The sequence below is a fragment of the Sturnus vulgaris genome, chromosome W, assembly GCF_052056855.1.
Source record: "Sturnus vulgaris isolate bStuVul1 chromosome W, bStuVul1.hap1, whole genome shotgun sequence".
In the NCBI taxonomy this organism is placed as follows: domain Eukaryota; kingdom Metazoa; phylum Chordata; class Aves; order Passeriformes; family Sturnidae; genus Sturnus; species Sturnus vulgaris.
In genome coordinates, this window is record NC_142282.1 from 40090268 (window position 1) to 40105182 (window position 14915).

The 14915-nt window shown below is 47.3% G+C and overlaps 1 protein-coding gene across 6 annotated transcripts in view; it reads right to left on the reverse strand.

Moving 5' to 3' along the window:
- LOC148220173 (mitochondrial nicotinamide adenine dinucleotide transporter SLC25A51-like) overlaps positions 1–14915 on the reverse strand; it is a 57978-nt gene that overhangs the window by 25716 nt on the left and 17347 nt on the right. The window lies entirely within an intron of this gene.

Consider the following 14915-nt stretch of genomic DNA (forward strand, 5'->3'; position numbering starts at 1 on the left):
AAAGTGAAGGGAGAGGGGTTTATACTCTCCCTTTCAAAGAGAGGCCCCTGTCTCTTTTAGCAAATACCTGTCTTTCAAACCAAGGCACCATAAAACAAAGTAAGGTCAAAGGACTTGCACAGAGCATCCAGTTTTTAAGAATTAAATGACAAGATGGGTGTTGTCATGTTCCTATGGATATGATCAATAAAATAACTACTTTGTCTCCACCAACTAACAAAAAAAAGAAACACAAGCTTTGGTACGTGTTGCGGGTTTTTGGAGAATGCGTATTCCAGGTTTTAGTTTGATCTTAAGCCCTCTCTCTTGAATGACACAGAAGAATGGTTTTGAATAGGGCCCTGAGCAGTGACAGACCTTTGAACAAATTAAATGGGGGAGAGTTCATGCGATGGCCCTTGGACCAGTCCAGACAAGACAAGATATGAAAAATATGCTTTACACTGTAGCCAGGGACCTTGGGCCCACCTGAAGCCTGTGGTAGAAAGCACCTGGAGAGATCTGAGGTCAACCTCTAGGGTTTTAGAGCTGGGGGTATAGAGGATCTGAGGCCCACTACACTCCAACTGAAAAAAAATATTAGCAGCATATGAAGAGGTTTGAGCTGCTTTAGAAGTTGTTGGTACTGAAGCACAGATCTTCTTGGCACCACAATTTCCTCTGCTTGGCTGGATGCTCAAAGGGATGGTCATACAACTGATGCTACATGGAGTAAATGGGTTGCATTGATCATGCAACAGGTTCAAATGAGAAACCCTGACCACTCAGGAGTCTTGGGAGTGATCATGGACTGGCCAAAAGATAGAAGCTCCACTGTTGCCAGATGTGACTCATGCTGAAGAGGCCCCACTGTATAAGAAATTACAAGAAAATGAGAAGCAATATGCCCTGTTTACTGATGGCTGGCTTTAGATACTGCTGAACGAGAAAAATGGCCAGTACTCTGTCTCTATACTGAGTCATGGATGGTGGCAAATGTCCTGTGGGGGTGGTTGCACCAATGGAAGCAGAATAACTCAGTGCAGATGCAAATCCATCTGGACTGCCACATTGTGGCAAGATAGTACTGCTTGAGTAGAGAACCTGGTTGTAAAAGTATATCACATAGATGCTCACATACCCAAGAGCCAGGTCACTGAGGAACATCAAAACAATGAGCAGGTGGATCAGGCTGCTAGAATTGACGTGGCTCAGGTAGATCTGGACTGGTAATAAAGGTGAGCAATTCAAAGCTTGATGGGTCCATGACACATCAGGATATTTAGGAGGGGATGTGACATACAAATGGGCTCATGATTGAGGGGTGGATTTAACTAATGATGCCATTGCACATGAATGTCAAATGTGTGTGTAGAAGCCTGGGCAGTAAGGAGTTAATGCATTGCTATGCCTCAAATACCGATGATCATTCAAGTGGGAAAGTTAAAACAGGATGTACCTGGAAAGGTTGGGAGAGGGGTTGTATGAAGGTAGAGCAGCACCTTTATGGATCCAATTTTCCTGTTCAGGTCCATGGTGACCACACAATATACAGCACAAGCGCAGAAGTGGAGTCAAGGAGCAGGCAAAATCAATAGAGGAGGATCAAGACCACCAAGGACCCCAAAGCGCCCCTCAAGTAGGTTATTCATTCGCTGGGAAAAGGCAAACTCATTGATGGGATTACTTTTGCTTGAGGACCTGGGTGCACTTGGCAGTAATGCAGAAGGATGGGGAATTCCAACATGTACTTCAAGGAGCTGTAGTCTTGGGTGAAAATAACCCATGATTTGAATTGTATGATGCCAGTGTTATATGATGATGTATGTTGCCACTGCTGTGGCTGCCACACGTCAAAGGTATTAAGTCACAGGACTTAATTGAACCAATGAAGACTGAATCTCGTGAGGAACGAGTCAAGTGCAGGGATGACACAACATGAAATGGCTTCAGTGTGCAGCAATCCAACACAACACACTATCTCTCCTTTCCCGAGTGACCCCCATAATAGATGGAGACTAAAGTCATGGACTAAATTAATTCAATGGATATCTTATAGGCATTTTATGAACACTTTAGAGGGCTGCCCATAGACTAAGGGAAAGATATCACTGTATATCTCAAAGAATGGGAAGGGGGGTGGAGTTTAATGATGATGTATTGGATACTGTGGGACCTGAGCATGATGAAAATTACATGGAATTAGGGCTGGAAAATGTACTGTTTTTTGCTGGAAAGCATCTTATTAAGGGCATTGTCAAATGCCTCTTAAACACTGACAGGCTGGGGGCATCAACCACCTCTCTAGGAAGCCTGTTCCAGTGTCTGACCACCCTATCAGGAAATAAATGCTTCATAATACCAAGTCTGAACCTCCCCTAAAACAGCTTTGAACCATTCCCATGTGTCCTGTCATTGGATACCAGAGACAATAAATGAGCACCTCCCACTCTACTTCTGTCCTCAGGAAGTTGTAGAGAGAAATGGGGTCCCTCTTTAGGCTCCTTCTCTCCAAACTAGAGAAACCCCAAGTCCTCAGTCACTCCTCATTGGACATGCCTTCCAGCCCTTTCACCAGCTTTTCTTCCCTCCTCTGGATGCAGACCAGAGATTGTCTGCAGTCCATGATGAAGACCAGTGTTCAAGGCCAGGTTGGATGGGGCTTTGAGCCTACCATCAACCAGCACTCCCAGATCCCTTTCTGCAGGGCTGCTCTCCAGCCATTCCTCTCCCAATCTATACTTCTGTATGGCATTGCTCCATCCCAGGTGAAGAATACAGCATTTTTTTTCTTGTTAAATTCATGCTACTGATGATTACTCAATGCTCCAATCTATCCAGATCCCTCTGCAAGGCCTCTTGTCCCTCAAAACAGTCAACAGCACCTCCCAGTTTGGTATAAGCAGCAAACTCACTAAGGGTGCATTCAATTCCTACATGCAGATCACTGATAAAAATATTGACCAGAATCAGCCCTAGAATTGAGCCCCAAGGAACACCACTGGTGACTGATCACCAGCCAGATGTAGCCCCAGTTACTACAACCCTTTGAGCCTTGCCCTTCAGTCAGTTCTTCACCCAGTGCACTGCATACCCACTCATCTCACAGTTGGACAGCTTGTCCAGAAGGATGCTGTGAGGGACAACATTAAAAACTTTACTAAAATCCAGAAAAACAACATCTGCCACCTTCCCCTCATCTACTAGGCAGGTGATCTTATTGTAGAAGGATGTTAAATCAGCTAGGCAGGACTCTTTTTGAACCCATGCTGACAGTGCCTGATGATTTGTATTATCCTTTAAATGCTTTTCAATAGCACCCAATATGATCTTCATAATTTTTCCAGGTATTGAGGTTAGTCTAACAGCTCTCTAGTTTCCTGGGTCTTCTCTCATACCCTTGTAAATTGGAATACTGTTGGCTACCTCTGAGTCAACAGGGACCTTCCCAGACTTTGTTTTGGATTTGTGATGAAAACACTGCTGTTAACACAGTGGTGTTTTCGTTAATGATGAGCAGAGCTTACATGGACTTGAGACCTTTTCTGCTTCTCACACCTCTCCCCCAACAAGTAGGCTGAGAGTGCACAAGAAGTTTGGAGGGGACACAGCTGGGACACCTGACCCCAACTGACCAAAGGGATATTCCGTATGATATGATGTTGTGTTCAGCAATAAAACCCAGGTGAGGGGAAATCGTGCTGGGGCTGCCATTGATCGTGAACTGGCTGTGCATCAGTCAGCTGGTGGTGAGCAACTGAGATTTTTTCCCAGCACTTGTTTTTCTTTTCTTATATTTTCTCTTTTCTTTTTTCTTTTCTTTTCTTTTCTTTTCTTTTCTTTTCTTTTCTTTTCTTTTCTTTTCTTTTCTTTTCTTTTCTTTTCATCCCCTTTTTTATTTTCTTATTAAACTGTCTTTATCTCAATCTATAAGTTTTTGCACTTTTACCCTTTCAATGCTCTCCCCCATCCCACTGAGGGAGTGAGCAAGCAGCTGTGTAGCGCTTAGTTGCCTACCGGGGTTAAACCACCACAGACATGGGCATACTAGAAGAAGTCCAATGAAGGGCCACAAAGATAATTAAGGGACTGGAACATCTCTCATATGTGGAAAGGCTGAGACAGCTGGAACTTTATAACCTGGAAAACGGAAGGCTCAGAGGGATCTTATCAATGTATATAACTACCTGAGCAGAGAGTGCAAAGCAGACAGAGCCATGCTCTTCAGTGGGGCCCAGTGACAGGACCAGAGGCACAAGACGAAATACAGGAGATTCTAAACATCAGGAAATGTTTCTTTACTGTGGGGGTGACCAAATATTGGAACAGATTTCCCAGAGAAGTTGTGGAGTCTGCCTCCTTGAAAATATTCAAAAGCCATCTGGACATGGTCCTGGGCATCCTGCTCTCAGTGGCCCTGTTTGAGCAGGGGGGTTGGACAAGATGATCTCCTGAGGTCCCTTCCAACCTCAACCCTCTTGTGAATAAATGGACAGCTCCCTCAAGCACCTTTTACACTGAGGGTGGTAACTGTGATAATGTATTCCATACCCCTTGGGATGCAGGGAAAGAGCTTTTTGGGATTGTACAAGACTTATGGGGTGTTTAGGGGAGGAACCAAAGGTGGGGAATGAAAGGGATCTAGAAGACTTAGAGAGGGACAAGTCTGGGGAAAAAAGAGGGATAAGGGGATAAAAAAGGCCAATTGTGTCTAAGCAGGTGGACAGTCAGTATGCTTGTCTGGCAATGCCTTGTGCCTGACCAACTATGGTGGGTTGACCTTGGCTAGATGCCAGGTGCCTACCAACCCACTCTATCACTCCCCCTTCTTTGCTGGACAAGGAAGAGAAAATAAGATGGAAGACAACTTGTAGGTTGAGATAAGGCAGTTTACTAAAGCAAATGCAAAAGTTTGCGTGCACACAAGCAAAGAGAAAAAAAATTAATCTCTACTTCCCATCAGTGAGTGATGTCCAGCCACTTCCAGGGAAGCAGGGCTTCAGCACATGTAGCAGTTGCTCCGGAAGGCAAACATTGTAAATAACGAATGCCGCCCATTCCTCCTCCTTCCCTTAGCTTTTATATCTGAGCTGACATCATATGGTGTGGAATACCCCTTTGGTCAGTTTGGGTCAGCTAGCCTAGTTGTGTCCCCTCCCAGGATCTTGCACATCCCCAGCCCCGTTGATGGAGGGGCAGAATGTTGGAGAGATAGTACTGATGCTGTGCCAGCACTGGACAGCAGTAGCCAAAACTGCTATGTTATCAACACCTTTCCAGCTAACAATGCAAAGCATGGCACTGTGAGGGCTGCTATGGGGAAATGAACTCCATCTCAGCTAGATACAATACACCAATGCAACCTGTCCTGTCTTGTCATTAAATTCCATTTCTAACTAATTTCTGTGTGTGTGTACAAAGTTTTAAATGTCACCAACTGCAGTGGGGATCACAGGCCACGTGTCTGTGGTGCCAGCAACTGGAGTGACTGAGTGGGTGAGTGAAGGTATGTAAGTCAGTGCATGATTGCTAGCAACTATCAAATCAGAATAGACAGCAATTAGGTGAAATGGCTTGGGAGATGAGTATGCATGTGTCTCTAAGGGTGAGGCACCTGGAGGAACTGGGTATCAGAGGGACCAGGGGGTCCAAGCCAACTGCCTGTAGCAGGGCATCTCCCCCTGCCACAGGAGAGCTTGTCTGTTGCTTGTTAGCTGGTGCAATAACTCAGGGCATCTTGTGCTCACATGAGCCTCACATGAGCCTTGGTGGAGTAAGACAATTTGCCTTGTAGTGAGTTATTTCTGCACCATGGAATTAATGCTTTCTGCTGACAGTTAACATCTTGCTGTGGAAGCAAGATGTGGAAAGATAAACTGGAATTTCTGACAGACACTACTTTACAAACTATGAAAGCTACACCATACTTTCACAAAGCAGAAATCCTCCGATCATTCCTTGAAACGTGGTTTTCTCCCCAAAGTCATGGCACTGCCTTTTGTGATTACTCTCCCAGGGGTTGAGTGAAAGGACTCTGTGTACCCTATAGTCAATTTGGTGGTAAGTTGCATTGACTCCTAATCTATAGTATTTCTTTGCTAGCTTTAATATAGGTACCTTAATGTCGTGCACTGTTTTATGTAATCTACTAGTAGTTCTTTAGTTCTTTAGTTTTATACTGTGTAGTAAGTAACTCTGATTAAGGTATTTTATCTGCTACCTCCTGTCTATTCAATAAATAACTCATTTTATAATAGACCTAATTGGCTATTCTTAAGAACTTGCTGTCTTGGTTTGAAAGATAGGTATTTGCTAAGGAAAGGCAAGAACCCCTTTTTCTGAGATGGAGAGTGCAACGCCCTCCCTTCTAATTATTATAGTTTCTAATCAGAGGCTTTCAGCCACAAGATATGGGGATAGGAATAACAGTTCTTTACTAATATATCTAACAAGGCAAACCACAGAAACAACAACAGCTATAAAAATTGACAACAAAACAGAACAGTATAGCTCAGTTCCAGTACCTTTTGGCCACAGGCCCTCTCTCTCTGTGCTCAGTTACCGGTGCTGTGGGCAGGACAGGTCCCGCGCAGTCGAAGAGGGCTGGAGTGATGGCGGCAGCGGCACAGGGGTGAGAGGGATGGGGAAAGTGACTCCCCCCTCACGGTGTCGGTCGTGGTGCTTGGCAGAGTGCCCGGAGGTAGTAGGATGAAGTGGGAAGGCAGCAGAGCGATGTCCGACAGCAGGGAACGTGGCTCCCGGCATTGGGATTGTGGGGAAGATGCTAGGTAGGATCCCTGGCTGTCTTCCTTCGACTCCACGAGCGAGCAAGAGAACGAGAGCAAGAGCCCAGGCCCCTGTCCCACCTTTCCTTTTCTGGTCTCCCCCTATCCCCCACCCCCCTTCGAGAGAAAACTATTGCTACTAAGGTGTAGCCACAAATACTTAGCATAACAATGGGAAAAATTCCACAGAAAGAAAAGGGAACAGTTCAACCCCCAACACTTTCGAGTCAGAGCAATTTAGGTGAGGGTCACCTAAGTAGAGCTGCTGCCAAAAATCTGAACTCAAGGCAGGGTCCGTAACACTGCCAAAGAGCCTGTGGGGTCTGGGGATGGAATAAGAGACTTATTTACATATGTGTATGTGTTTCTGTGGAAGGCAACTGGGGACACTGGGGGGGATCCAGGGGCCAGCTACTGGATAGATTATCTAAGCCCAGCTACTGGGGAATTTAGTGTATGTATGTGTGAATTACTTTTGTGAATGTGTAGCTCAAAGCACAAGAATTAAGGATAGTAAGCTACTACATTAATGTTGCTGTTAAGAAACAAAGCATCCTAGTGATGCTGTGCTGATTTTTGCCTTTTTTTTTAATATAATCTCTGTACTCTTTACACATATATTTGTATTTCTGTAGCCTATTACTGTAACTTAGCTTCACTATTTTCCTAGACAGAAATACAAAACGTGTTCCAAGACCCCTATGCTATCTTTGTTCTCCTTAGAAACCAAGGTTGGAAAACAGCTCTTCAAGACACATTTTCATAAACAAAGTTCAGTTTCTACCTGAGGGGGAAGGATTTAGAAAGGGGGAAATTACCTCACCTCTTATGTCTCTAATTGGTGATTTTTGTCAATGATGCTAGTTTGCTAAACTTAAAAAACTGTATTCACCCCGTGGGTGGGGAGGGCATTTTGTGGACATTTTCCATATCTGCCCCAGGAGGCCTCCAATAAAAACCAACCTTTATATTATCTCCTATACTAATATTATCTCGAAAGTGTGTTATTTTATTTCCAAGCTCCTTAAGGCATCACTAGGCTATTTTAATTCTCCAAGCAATATTAAAGTTGAGTGTTGGGGGTTGAATGCTTCCCTTTTCTTTCTGTGGAATTTCTCCCATTGTTATGCTAAGTGGCTACACCTTAAGGTAATGTTCTCTGGAAGGGAGGTGGGTAAAGGGAGGGGGGGGAACCAGAAAAAGGAAAGGTGGGACAGGGATCGGGAGCGGTCTGGAAACTCTCTCGTTTGGCTCGTGGAGGGAGAGGACGCCTTGTGCTTGAATCTGGCATCTCCCCTGCCACCCCAGCGCTGAGATCCACAGTCCCTGCTGTTGGACATCACTCTGCTGCTCTCCCACTTGACCCTACTACCTCCGGACATTCTGCCAAGCACCACGACTGACACCGTGAGGGGGGAGTCACTTTCCCCATCCCTCTCACCCCTGGGCCGCTGCCGCCATCACTCCAGCCCTCTTCAACTGCGCGGGACCTGCCCTGACCCCAGCACCGGTAAGTGAGCACAGGGAGACAGGCTGTGGCCAAAAGGGACTGGAGCTGAGTTATACTCTTCTGTTCTGTTGTCAATTTTTATAGCTGTTGTTGTTTTCTGCCTTGTTAGGTATCAGTAAAGAACTGTTATTCTTATCCCCACATCTCCTGCCTGAAGGCCTCTGATTTGGAGCTAAAATAATTAAAGGGGAGGGGGGGTTGCATTCTGCATCTCAGGAAGGGGGTTCTCGCCTTTCCTTAGCAAATACCTGTCTTTAAAACCAAGACAGCTTTTGGTGCCCAACGTGGGGCATTGCCTGAGGGCATTGAGAGAGGGTTAGGAAAGGGAATAACAGTTCTTGAATTACCCAAGCTTGTGGTAAGAGACACCATACTGTCCAGCTTACCCTGGATTGGCCTCCATGTGGTCACTGCTATATCTCTCCCATTTGCAAGCCCTTTTTTAAACATGAGTCTCATAACCAAGGTTACTATGGCTATTATCCAGTTCATTTTGTGGGTTGATCAGTTGAGAAATTCATGGATTTTTAATTTTCTCTGGAAGATGGCCACACGGATTCAGAGCTATCGCACTCTAAGTGTGTGTTTCTAGGGCTACTTCAATAATGGTACTTACTGTGAGGAAGTGGCAGCAGGTAAAATCTTCTCCCAACCCATCACACGGTTTTTGAAGTTCACCCCACCAGTCTTCAAGGGGTTCCAATCCGCTTTAAATGCTAATGACATTATACTGTGGCTAGTGTTGCTTATATCCCTGTTAAACCTGTTCTATCTAACATTCAGAGATAAGGGGAGATTGACTTGGATAACAACCCTGATACCTACCCCAGGGATTAGTGAGATTACCCCAGAGCCTGACCCTATTCCAGAGACTAGGGATATTAACCCAGAGTTTGACCCTGCCCCACAGCCCACCTTGGAAAGGAACCACCCAGAATGGGTGGGGGTGCTAGCGAAGGAGGTACATGAGATGGGCCAGATGCTGAAGGAGTACCTCTCCCCAGCTGGTGAGAAACCCTCCCCCTGCCTTAAAGAGGGAGACTCTGATGGTGCAGCAGTGGGACCCACAGACGTTACATCTGTCCAGGTTCCAGCTGAACTGCAAGGGCACTCAGCAGCAGCAGTTGCCCCTGTGGAAACTAGGAAGTCTAAGATGAAAACAAGGCACCTAGATAATAAGGGTCAGGAAGGGGGCCCCTCACAACCAGCAGGGGAGCCAGAAGTTGAGATCATCATCGAGTCCCTGTCATACGAGAGTCTCCATAACCTGCGAAAAGACATTGTACGACGGGGCCGTGAGCCTTTTACAACCTGGTTACTGCGGGTCTGGGACCTTATGGGTACAGGTGTGCAACTGGATGGTACTGAGGCAAGGAATTTGGGAGCCTTGGCCCAGGACTCAGGTGTGGACCAAGTATTTGTAAGGGAGACAGATCTCCTTTCCCTCTGGGAGCGACTTTTAATGAGTGTGAGAGAGAGATTTGTCCACAGGGAAAGAATGCAGGAGCACCACCAGAGAACGTGTTGGAATACCCTTGAGGAAGGGATCCAACAGCTGAGAGAAGTGGCAGTACTGGAGGTGCCCTTGGGGAGGGATGGACAGCATGACAATGACCCTGACAAGGTCAGGTGCAGAGGGCAAATGTTGTGGAATCTGGCAAACCTGGGCCCATCTCAATATACCCCCTTTATTGCAATGATTAATGCTGATACCAACCAAGTGACAGTGGGTTCTGTTGCCAACAGGCTCAGGAATTTTCAGAGTATGATGGCTGGCCCAGTGCAGGCTCATGTCTCTGCTGTGGTTAAGGACCTCAGAGAGGAGTTTAAGGAGGAGATGAAGGAGATAAGGGAAGAGGTGAGGAAGATCAGTGCAGCACCAGTGCGAGTCATGGACCCCAAAAGTAGAGCCCAACGTCCCCCAGCTAGGTAGAGAGGGCACACCCCATGCGCTGACCTGTGGTTCCTTCTACGTAACCACGGGGAAGACATGAGAAGGCGGGGTGGGAAACCCACTTCTGTCCTGGGAGCAGGGGTGCGCCAACTCAGGGAGGGGAACACCAACAGAGGGAACTCCACTAAAGTGAAGGTAGCCTCAGCCTCCCATGACCAAGGTGCAGGGTATTACAGAAGGGAAGATGATCTGTCAAATCCCCTTAAAAGAACCTCCACTATGTAAGCCCAGGAGAGAAATAATAACCAGGGCTAGAGGGGCCCTGCCTCTAGCCAGGGAGAGGCACGGGAAAACCGGATCTTTTGGACGGTGTGGATCCGATGGCCTGGCACATCAGAGCCACAGGAACGCAGAGCATTGGTTGACACTGGTTCACAGTGTACATTAATACCATCAGGACATGTTGGGGAGGAACCTGTTTCAATTGCCGGGGTTATGGGGGGATCTCAGGAATTGACTTTGCTGGAGGCTGAGGTGAGCCTGACTAGGAAAGAGCGACAGAAACATCCAGTTGTGACTGGCCCAGAGGCACCATGTATCTTAGGCATAGACTTCCTCAGGAATGGCTATTACAAAGACCCAAAGGGACTCAGGTGGGCTTTTGGAATAGCTGCTGTGGCGGCAGAGGGCATTAAGCAGTTGAACACCCTGCCTGGGCTATCAGAAAACCCATCTGCAGTGGGACTCCTCAGGGTAAAAGAGCAACAGGTGCCAATTGCTACCTCAATAGTGCACCGCCGGCAGTACCAGACGAATCGAGATGCCGTTATCCCCATCCACAAGATGATCCGTGAGCTGGAGAGCCAAGTGGTGGTCAGTAAAACCCACTCACCCTTCAAAAGCCCCATCTGGCCTGTTCGTAAATCTGAAGGAGAATGGAGATTAACTGTGGATTATCGTGCATTGAATGAAATGACTCCACCACTGAGCGCTGCTGTGCCGGACATGCTGAAACTCCAGTACGAGCTGGAGTCCAAGGCAGCAAAGTGGTACACCACCATTGACATCGCCAATGCATTTTTCTCCATTCCTCTGGCAGTAGAGTGCAGGCCTCAGTTTGCTTTCACCTGGAGGGGTGTGCAATACACGTGGAACCGACTCCCCCAGGAGTGGAAACACAGCCCCACCATCTGTCATCGATTGATCCAGGCTACACTGGAGAGGGGTGTAGCTCCAGAACATCTGCAGTACATTGATGACATCATTGTGTGGGGGAACAGGGCAATGGAGGTATTTCAGAAAGGAAAAAAGATCATTGAGATTCTGCTGGGAGCCGGCTTCGCCATTAAAATAGCAAAGTCAAAGGGCCTGCCCCAGAGATCCAGTTCCTGGGAGTAAAGTGGCAAGATGGACGGCGCCAAATTCCTGGCGAGGTCATCAATAAGATAACTGCAATGTCTCCACCAAGCAGCAACAAGGAAACACAAGCCTTCCTAGGTGCCATAGGCTTTTGGAGAATGCACATTCCCGAGTACAGCCAGATTGTGAGCCCTCTTTATCTGGTCACCCGCAAGAAGAACGATTTCCACTGGGGCCCTGAACAGCAGCAAACCTTTGCCCAGATCAAGCAGGAGATTGCTCATGCGGTAGCCCTTGGCCCAGTCAGGACGGGACCAGATGTAAAGAACGTGCTCTACTCTGCACCCAGGAACCATGATCTGTCCTGAAGCCTGTGGCAGAAGGTGCCTAGTGAGACGCGAGGCCAACCACTGGGATTCTGGAGTCGAAGCTACAAAAGATCTGAGGCCAACTATAATCCAACGGAGAGGGAGATCTTGGCCGCCTATGAAGGGATTCAAGCTGCCTCAGAGGTGGTTGGCACAGAAACACAACTCCTCCTGGCACCCCGACTACCAGTGCTGGGGTGGATGTTTAAAGGAAAGGTTCCCTCAACCCACCATGCCACTGACGCCACATGGAGCAAATGGATTGTCCTCATCACACAACACGCCCGTATTGGAAACCCGAATCGCCCTGGGATTTTGGAAATAATTACCAACTGGCCAAAGGGGGAAGACTTGGGTCTTGCTGACGAAGAGGAACAGGAACAAGTGACCCGGGACGAAGAAGCCCCACCTTATAACCAACTGCCAGCAGATGAAACATGCTATGCTTTTTTCAGTGATGGTTCTTGCCACATTGTGGGGATGAATCAGGAGTGGAAAGCAGCCATATGGAGCCCGACATGACAGGTTGCACAAGCTACCGAAGGAGAAGGTGGATCGAGTCTACTTGCTGAACTTAAAGCTGTTCAGCTGGCCCTGAACATTGCTGAAAGAGAGAAGTGGCCAAAACTCTACCTTTGCACTGATTCATGGATGGTAGCCAATGCTCTGTGGGGTTGGCTGGAAAGGTGGAAAAAGGCTAACTGGCAACGTAGGGGAAAACCAATCTGGGCTGCCGATGAATGGAAAGACATTGCCACCCAGGTAGAGAAGCTGCCTGTGAAAGTCCGTCATGTAGATGCCCATGTCCCCAAAAGTCGGGCTAGTAAGGAACACCGACACAATGAGCAAGTAGATCAGGCGGCACAGATAGAGGTGTCAAAGATAGATTTAGATTGGCAGCACAAGGGAGAGTTGTTCCTGGCTCGATGGGCCCATGATGCCTCAGGTCATCAGGGCAGAGATGCCACCTATAAGTGGGCACGAGACCGAGGGGTGGATCTAACCATGGACAGTATTTCTCAGGTTATCCATGACTGTGAAACGTGTGCTGCCATCAAGCAGGCCAAGTGGATGAAGCCCCTCTGGTATGGGGGGCGATGGGCCAAATATAAGTATGGGGAGGCCTGGCAGATTGACTACATCACACTGCGTCAAACTCGCCAGGGCAAGCGCTATGTACTGACCATGGTGGAAGCCACCACTGGATAGTTAGAGACCTACCCTGTGCCTCATGCCACTGCTCAGAACACCATCTTGGGCCTGGAAAAACAAGTTCTTTGGAGACATGGTACCCCTAAGAGAATTGAGTCAGACAATGGGACTCATTTCAAGAACAGCCTTATACACACCTGGGCTAGAGAACACGGCATTGAGTGGGCGTACCATATCCCCTACCATGCACCAGCTGCAGCGAAAGTTGAATGGTGCTATGGCCTGCTTAAAACCACCTTGAAGGCACTGGGTGGGGGAACTTTCAAGAACTGGGAGATTAATCTACGAAAGGCCACATGGTTAGTGAACACCCGAGATTCCACTAACCGAGCAGGCCCTGCCCAATCTGAGCCCTTGGGAATATCAGATGGAGATAAGGTTCCAGTGGTACACATGAGAGGTATGCTAGGGAAAACTCTTTGGGTGAATCCTTCCTCCAGCAAAGACAATCCCATCCGGGGAGTTGTATTCGCTCAAGGACCAGGTTGCACCTGGTGGGTGATGCAAAAGGATGGAGAGACACGATGCATACCCCAAGGAGACCTTGTTTTAGGGTGAAATACCTATAGTACTGTGCCTATGTCTCTAACTGCATGTATGTATATATAATGTAACGGTTTAATTTGATATAGCATATTAGTATGGGAAAAATTCAGGGGTGGATAATGTTGGGGGTTGAATGCTTCCCTTTTCTTTCTATGGAATTTCTCCCATTGTTATGCTAAGTGGCTACACCTTAAGGTAATGTTCTCTTGCAGGGAGGTGGGTGGAGGGAGGGGGGGCAGAAACCAGAAAAAGGAAAGGTGGGACAGGGATCGGGAGCGGGCTGGAAACTCTCTCATTTGGCTCGTGGAGGGAGAGGACGCCCCGTGCTCGGATCTGGCATCTCCCCTGCCACCCCAGCGCTGAGATCCACAGTCCCTGCTGTTGGACATCACTCTGCTGCTCTCCCACTTGACCCTACTACCTCCGGACACTCTGCCAAGCACCACGACCGACACTGTGAGGGGGGAGTCACTTTCCCCATCCCTCTCACCCTTGGGCCGCTGCCGCCATCACCCAGACCTCTTCAACTGCGCGGGACCTGCCCTGCCCCCAGCGTCGGTAACTGAGCGCAGGGAGGCGGCCTGCGGCCAAAAGGGACTGGAACTGAGTTATACTGTTCTGTTCTGTTGTCAATTTTTATAGCTGTTGTTGTTTTCTGCCTTGTTAGATATCAGTAAAGAACTCTTATTCCTATCCCCACATCTCCTGCCTGAAGGCCTCTGATTTGGACCTAAAATAATGAAAAGGGAGGGGGTTGCACTCTGCATCGCAGGAAAGGGGCTCTTGCCTTTCCTTAGACCATACCTGTCTTTCAAACCAAGACATTGAGGTCTTACACATGAGCATTTGTAAAGTAAAAAGCTTTGTTTGGAATATGTATATTATGTGTTAGGCACATGCAACATTCAGCAAAATGCATTAATACTTCAGGTTAATAAATATGTGCAATGAAGCTAAGTCAATAATAAGATTATATTTTTGAAAGGCTTAGTTTGATACATTGTCTGATTTTCCCTTTTTGCTTCAGTGATACTTCACCTTTCAGCAACAGCTGACAACAAAGATTCCCTTAAAGTGCTTGTAGTATATCTATACTTAGCATAAATGGCAGGTTTTTGATAGAATGGGTCTGCAAGATTGATCTGTACATGCATAGACCATGAACTGTCCTGTGCTAGTCACAGCTGATTACAACTAGCTAACACAGCAACTGATGAAAACAACCCACCACATAGCAAAACTTCAACATGACGCCTCTGCAC